The sequence below is a fragment of the Montipora capricornis genome, chromosome 13 (genome assembly GCF_036669925.1).
Source record: "Montipora capricornis isolate CH-2021 chromosome 13, ASM3666992v2, whole genome shotgun sequence".
NCBI classification, from domain to species: Eukaryota; Metazoa; Cnidaria; class Anthozoa; order Scleractinia; family Acroporidae; genus Montipora; species Montipora capricornis.
In genome coordinates, this window is record NC_090895.1 from 24113617 (window position 1) to 24119873 (window position 6257).

Genomic DNA, 6257 nt, shown 5'->3' on the forward strand with positions numbered 1-6257 from the left:
TTAGAATCTTTCGTATTTTTAACGCATGCGTTTTTAGAACACGTGATTTATGCCCAGAAACGCACGTGATTAGATGCTCAACGATTTCAATAAGCGTCACGAAGTGTCCCCTTGCTCTTCAACCCAACTTCAATAGGAAAGATATTGCTGACGTCACTTATTGTCATTAATAGGGAATTTAAGCAGCGACTACGGCGACGGCAACGAGAACGTCATCTCAAAATATAAATTCCTGTTATTGCTATCACTTCGTTATTATTTCATCCTTTTTAAGGAGGCTCGAAAGGGTTTTCAGCTGAGCGCGCGCGCGTAAGCCACACAAGTAATTCTAAGAGCTGTTCAGGTCAGCTGCACTCGCGCGCGGACTCGATTGAGCGGGTAACGCATGTGTAAATGATGATCTTGAAACCCCCTCGTTTTTCCTTATTTTGCAACTTTACTCGTTTTTTTTTGTTTGCAAAAAAAGACCTAATTTTTCTGAAAAACTGGCCTAAAGATTTTGTTGAATTTTAAGTATTTTAGAAATATTTTCTAACATTATCTGGTAACGCTGGGAAGATTTCACCGTCCCATAAGGCTCAAAGAAATACCTTATATCGTTGCCATAGTAACGTTATTTTTAAGGAAAATGTAATGTAAGAAATTTATGATGGGTACTTAATACCCTGGCCAAATTTCGTCTTGATATGATTACCCTAACTGTATCTAAAGACAGAATATGTTTATTTGTTTGAAAGAAGAAAAAATTATTTCGAGCCTCATTAATATGACAAGGTGTGGTAGTTCCCCAAGAATGACACTGGTCGGAACGGCGGTTAATTTAGGGGAGAACATGAAAATTTGTCCTCAAGGGTTGACGTTCTTCAAAAAACCTCAATTCTGGCTATTTCACCTTGTTCTTTTGCAGACGACGACAAAGAAACGGACAAAAGCGAAAAAAGCACGTTCAGGGTGTGCAAAGCTATTGTTTTTGCCCACTATTAAAATATGCAAATTTGTGACCCCCTCGTTGCCGTCGCTGTTGTCGTTGCTAAAGTTCCCTAATGTGCCAACAAGAGCCTCATTGGCCTTCGAAACAAGGGGTCTTTTGTTCCTGTGGCTGGTACATTTGAAAAAACAAAAGTCATGCTTGTAAACAGATATGTTCCCTACATCACTCGTATTTGGAATACAGACAGTTAACGCCCCAAAGGCTCCCTTAAAGTCGGTTTCTCGAGCTCAAGTAAAGATTAACAGCTGCACTTCCCCTCACCAAAAAAATAAAGAATAAGTCTTACACTTATTTCGTTGTTGGGAATAGGGAGCAAGTGCTTACACTAGAGCGAAACGTCGAGATATATCAAAATCAGCCATTTTTCGAAAATACCATTACACCCTTTGTTTGTTCCTCCAAATTTTTGCATAATTATTGTTTCCAATTCCTCTTGGGTTCTTTCTTTCCCCCAGGAAGACCGCTCGAGTTCTCTTGCGTTCCGCAACAACAGAAACGCCCGTTACGCAGGCTATCTGAAATCGCTATTGTTATGCACGCTGTAATCTTGGCACGTGCCCTCGTGCACTAAGTTTGCAGGCATGTCTTCACGTGTTTTACTTTCGCATATTTGAACAGGATCAAAACTTCACTTCCAGCCATCGATTTCGCATTGAAGAAGGCAAGGTAGCTTACCAGTCAATTTTGAAAAGGTTAATTGTGAAAAGATATCGTATTCGAAATGCCAACAATGTAATCGACTGAAAACCAATGCGTTCTAAACTTCAACTTAGCGAGAAACAATGCAAAAGAGCCAGCATCAGAAACCGTTCCAACTGAGGGGAGTTAATTTCTACGCTCAAAGAAATACAAGAATACGGGTGAGTATTATAAACAAATATTATGTTGTCTAGACTTGAGAGTTTGAAAAGCATTTCTCACATTATTCGTCATCGACTACAAAAATTGATAAATAATTATTATTCTCCAAACAAGGCTATCAAAACTCTTTAACAGCAGTAAAATTAGTGTCATTTGACGAAAAAAACCAAAATCGACTGTTCCTTTTCTTTTTAGAAATCTATTTGGGATGTGGAAAAAAATTAAGAAAGGGAGATTCTGTAAGGCAGAAACACTGCAAAGATATCTATTAACAAGAAAAAAGTAACTCAACGCCGGTCACCTTAAAGTGCTACTACGATCAAAAATCATTTTTCGTTTTTCTTCACATTTCGAAAATGCTTGTTCTGAATACTCGAAATGCGAGATGTTATGCAGTCATTTCAAGAGAAAAACTATTCATTTTTACGGCAATTGTCCGTCATTACTTGGCGTGGTTTTGTCAGATATAAAGCTCTCAGAGCTTGATCGAGGAGAAAGCTAAGTGACGTCACTAGCCTAAAATTGCAGTGCGTGAATGCGGCTTAATTAGTATGCAGAACACGAATGAGACAATCGGAAAGCCAAAAAACTCTCGTGCTGCATACTAATTAAGCCGACTTCTCACACTTTTGTAAACTAGCGAGTAAATGACGTCACTTTCTCCTGAAGCTTATCGGTCGGAACTGCACCGAGCTAATAACGGACCGTTAAATGAAAAAAAGTGGAGTTAAAATAAATAGTCTTCCTCTTGAATTGAATTACGACAAAAAAATTCGCCTGTTGAGTGTTCAACGTAAGAGCTGACGGTGAGAGTTGGTTATTTGTGGGTTCATATGTTCCCGTGCTGAATATATGAATCCCCAAATGACCAGCTCCCAACGACAGTGGCTTCATAGCTCAATTGGTTAGAGCGTCGCACCGGCATCGCCAGGTCACAGGTTGAAACCCTAATCCTGAAAATTTCAGGCTTCTCTCCGCAATTGCTAAAATTGCGTTCACAGCAGCGAGGATCATAGCTTCACTTAATATTGTTTTTGTTTCTTCTTACGTTATCGATTAGAACTAACCCCCAAAGGCCTGTGCAACTTTGCTGGCGAAGAACTCCCAACATTGTTGGGTGTTTAATACATGTTGCGTCTGTTTGCACAACCTGTTGCACGTTGTTAGGAGTTGTTGCGCAAAAGTTTGGAACTGGTCAAACTTTTCAGCCTACAACTCCCAGCAGCATTTCTTTTGTTCCGTCATCACCGAAGCGTAGCGTAAAAATGTTGGATCCGTTTCCACAGCTCTACCAACGTTGTTGGAGCCACGAACGCGCATTACATAGGGTCTCCATGGAGATAGCAACGCAGAACATGTTGAAAACAAGATGGCAGCCAAATTTTGTAAGTTTACAAAGTCTTATGGGTCGTATCCTTCCCATAATACACTGCAAGTCATTTGATCATTATTGCGTCCTCTTTCACACAACTGCCAACACGATTCAACATCTGCAGAACCAATAACGCTTCGTTATGTTGATATGACAAATACGATTGGTTGAAGTTTCCCTTTATTTTCTTATATTTATTTGTAAAACAATCTGGATTTAAACGACATCATTTTGGTTTGCAAAACTAAGCATTAATTAAATATTTTTACTAATAAATGGGCTGGCGTTGCCATCATCGCAAGAAGAACTTCTCTGCTTTTTAGCGTTCAGTCGTATTGTTCTTTCAGGCAAGTTCCCTTTAGTTCCTTTGTTATTTTGTCTTGCATTATTTCTAGAGTTCATTTACTTTGATTTCTTTTCCCTTAATTCCGGAGCTCTTCCGACGGGTAGTCTAATATGGGTACACCTCGCGTTTTAATTCTAGGCCATTCGTTTATTCGTCGCTTACATGATTTCATTGAAAGTGACTCCGGGCATTTGGATTTAACGTTCCATTTGTCGGCGTCCGCCCTCATTAGCTGGCATGGAATTGGGGGGCGCACAATCGCTAAAACGGTCAAGTTCGATCTACACATCCTTCACTCGTTTCGCCCAGATATAGTTATTGTGCAACTTGGCACTAATGATTTAACATCTTGTCCTCCTTTGCAAGTGGGCTCTGCCTTGGAGTATTTTTTGCACTTGCTGCATGATTCGTACGGCGTAAGGGGTGTATGCGTATGCCAGACTATCCGTTAACGTGCAGCTATGGCTTTCAACCAAAGAGTCGATATTTTAACACGATATCTCCGGGTGGTCTTGGAGCCTATCCCTTATGCCATATACTGGGGCTATAGGGGTTTTTGGAGGGCATGCAATAGTTTCTTTTCTGCGGATGGCATTAACTTAAATAGTAGGGGGCAATTTAAGTTATACCGCAGTCTTCGGGGAGCGGTACTTAAATCTCTTCGAGTTTTTACTAGCGATGGCAACCAGTAATTCTTTGTTGCTACTATTCCTTTCGCTCAAATGTTATGCAGTAATGTTAATTTGTGGACCAAGCCCAATTCTGTTTGTGTCAGCCTTTGTCGTTTTATTCTAGTCGTTGCGGTTTATTTGCGCACGGCACTGGCTGCGTGTCAGCCTTTGATTTTAATGTTTGGTCGTTGCGTATTTGCGCACGGCACTGGCTGCGTGTCAGCCTTTGATTTTAATGTTGGGTCGTTGCGTATTTGCGCACGGCACTGGCTGCGTGTCAGCCTTTCATTTTAGTGCTTGGTAGTTGTGTATTTGCGCCCGGCACTGGCGGCGTGTCAGCCTTTGATTTTACTGTTTGGTCGTTGCGTATTTGCGCACGGCACTGGCTGCGTGTCAGCCTTTGATTTTAATGCTTGGTCGTTGCGTATTTGCGCACGGCACTGGCTGCGTGTCAGCCTTTGATTTTAATGTTTAGTCGTTGCGTATTTGCGCGCGACACTGGCTGCGTGTCAGCCTTTGATTTTAATGCTTGGTCGTTGCGTATTTGCGCACGGCACTGGCTGCGTGTCAGCCTTTGATTTTAATGTTTAGTCGTTGCGTATTTGCGCACGGCACTGGCTGCGTGTCAGCCTTTGATTTTAATGTTTGGTCGTTGCGTATTTGCGCACGGCACTGGCTGCGTGTCAGCCTTTGATTTTAATGTTTAGTCGTTGCGTATTTGCGCACGGCACTGGCTGCGTGTCAGCCTTTGATTTTAATGCTTGGTCGTTGCGTATTTGCGCACGGCACTGGCTGCGTGTCAGCCTTTGATTTTAATGTTTAGTCGTTGCGTATTTGCGCGCGACACTGGCTGCGTATCAGCCTTTGATTTTACTGTTTAGCGTTGCAGCTTATCTGATCATGACACTGGCTGTACACTGTTTTAGTTGTTTGGTTCTGGTAGGACCCAGAATATTATGATTTTGTTTTTATGTGGTTTAAGCACTATTTTTTGCAATTTTTTGCCGCCAGTTGCCGTACGAGTGTACAATCCTTATCCGGCCGCCCTAACTTCTTATAGGGTGTGCCCTATTCACTCGGTAGCCTGTGCGTGCTCTATATTTCTAATCTTCCTTCGAATTTGGCTTTTCACACCCTTTATCTTGGCTAGATAATTTTCCAACATTGCCATCGCGTTTTTATGGTACCGCCCCTCGGAGCAATCTTAACTTAGACCTTGATAGTCTCAGGAAGTTAACTGACATGTTCTTATCGCTAAGTTATGCCACCCAAGAAGCGTTCCGCACCCACCACCCGATCGCAATCCAAAAGGCCAAGGGCTTCAGAGCTCACCGAGGAAACAGCAGAATCAGTTACTGCAACGTCTCCCCCGAACCTAATGACGGTGGACGTGCAAGCTCTGTCCGCAACTATATCTCTCGCTGTCACCCAAGCTGTCCAGCAGGCACTGGGACAGGTCAAAGTACCAACTCCGGTCACTACGGAGGTTGTAGAGGCGTCGGCACAGGATGAAGTTTCCGTGCTCACCGAAGGTACGGCCACCAATTCCAAGTTCACGGCACAGCCGCTTTCGTTGCCAGCTAATAGAGAACCCTTCGCAAGTATCGCGGTGGCTCTAGGGAGTAATGTGAGCCCTAAGCTTAAAGCTAAAATTTGGGCTAACGAATTCATCGAGTTTGGGTCCCTTCTCACATCTTCCCCTAATCAGGATAGATATTCTGTCTGTTTAACGCCCTCGTCTAACTCGTCAAGTCAACCTCGTCTGACCCTTGAGCCATGTCAGCCGTCCAAGAAAATTCACAACTTTTTGCAATGGCTGTCTGCCTTTAATATTTTCGTTGCGATTTTTTCTGAGAAATTCCCGAACGAGACACCTAGGCTAATGAAATATAGTGAGATTATTCGCGACATTTCTACTAAACCCGGCGACTGGTATTTCTACGACGAACAGTTTCGTTACATACGACAGTCAGCCCCTGACCAGTACCCTTGGGATACCATTCATTGGGAACTATG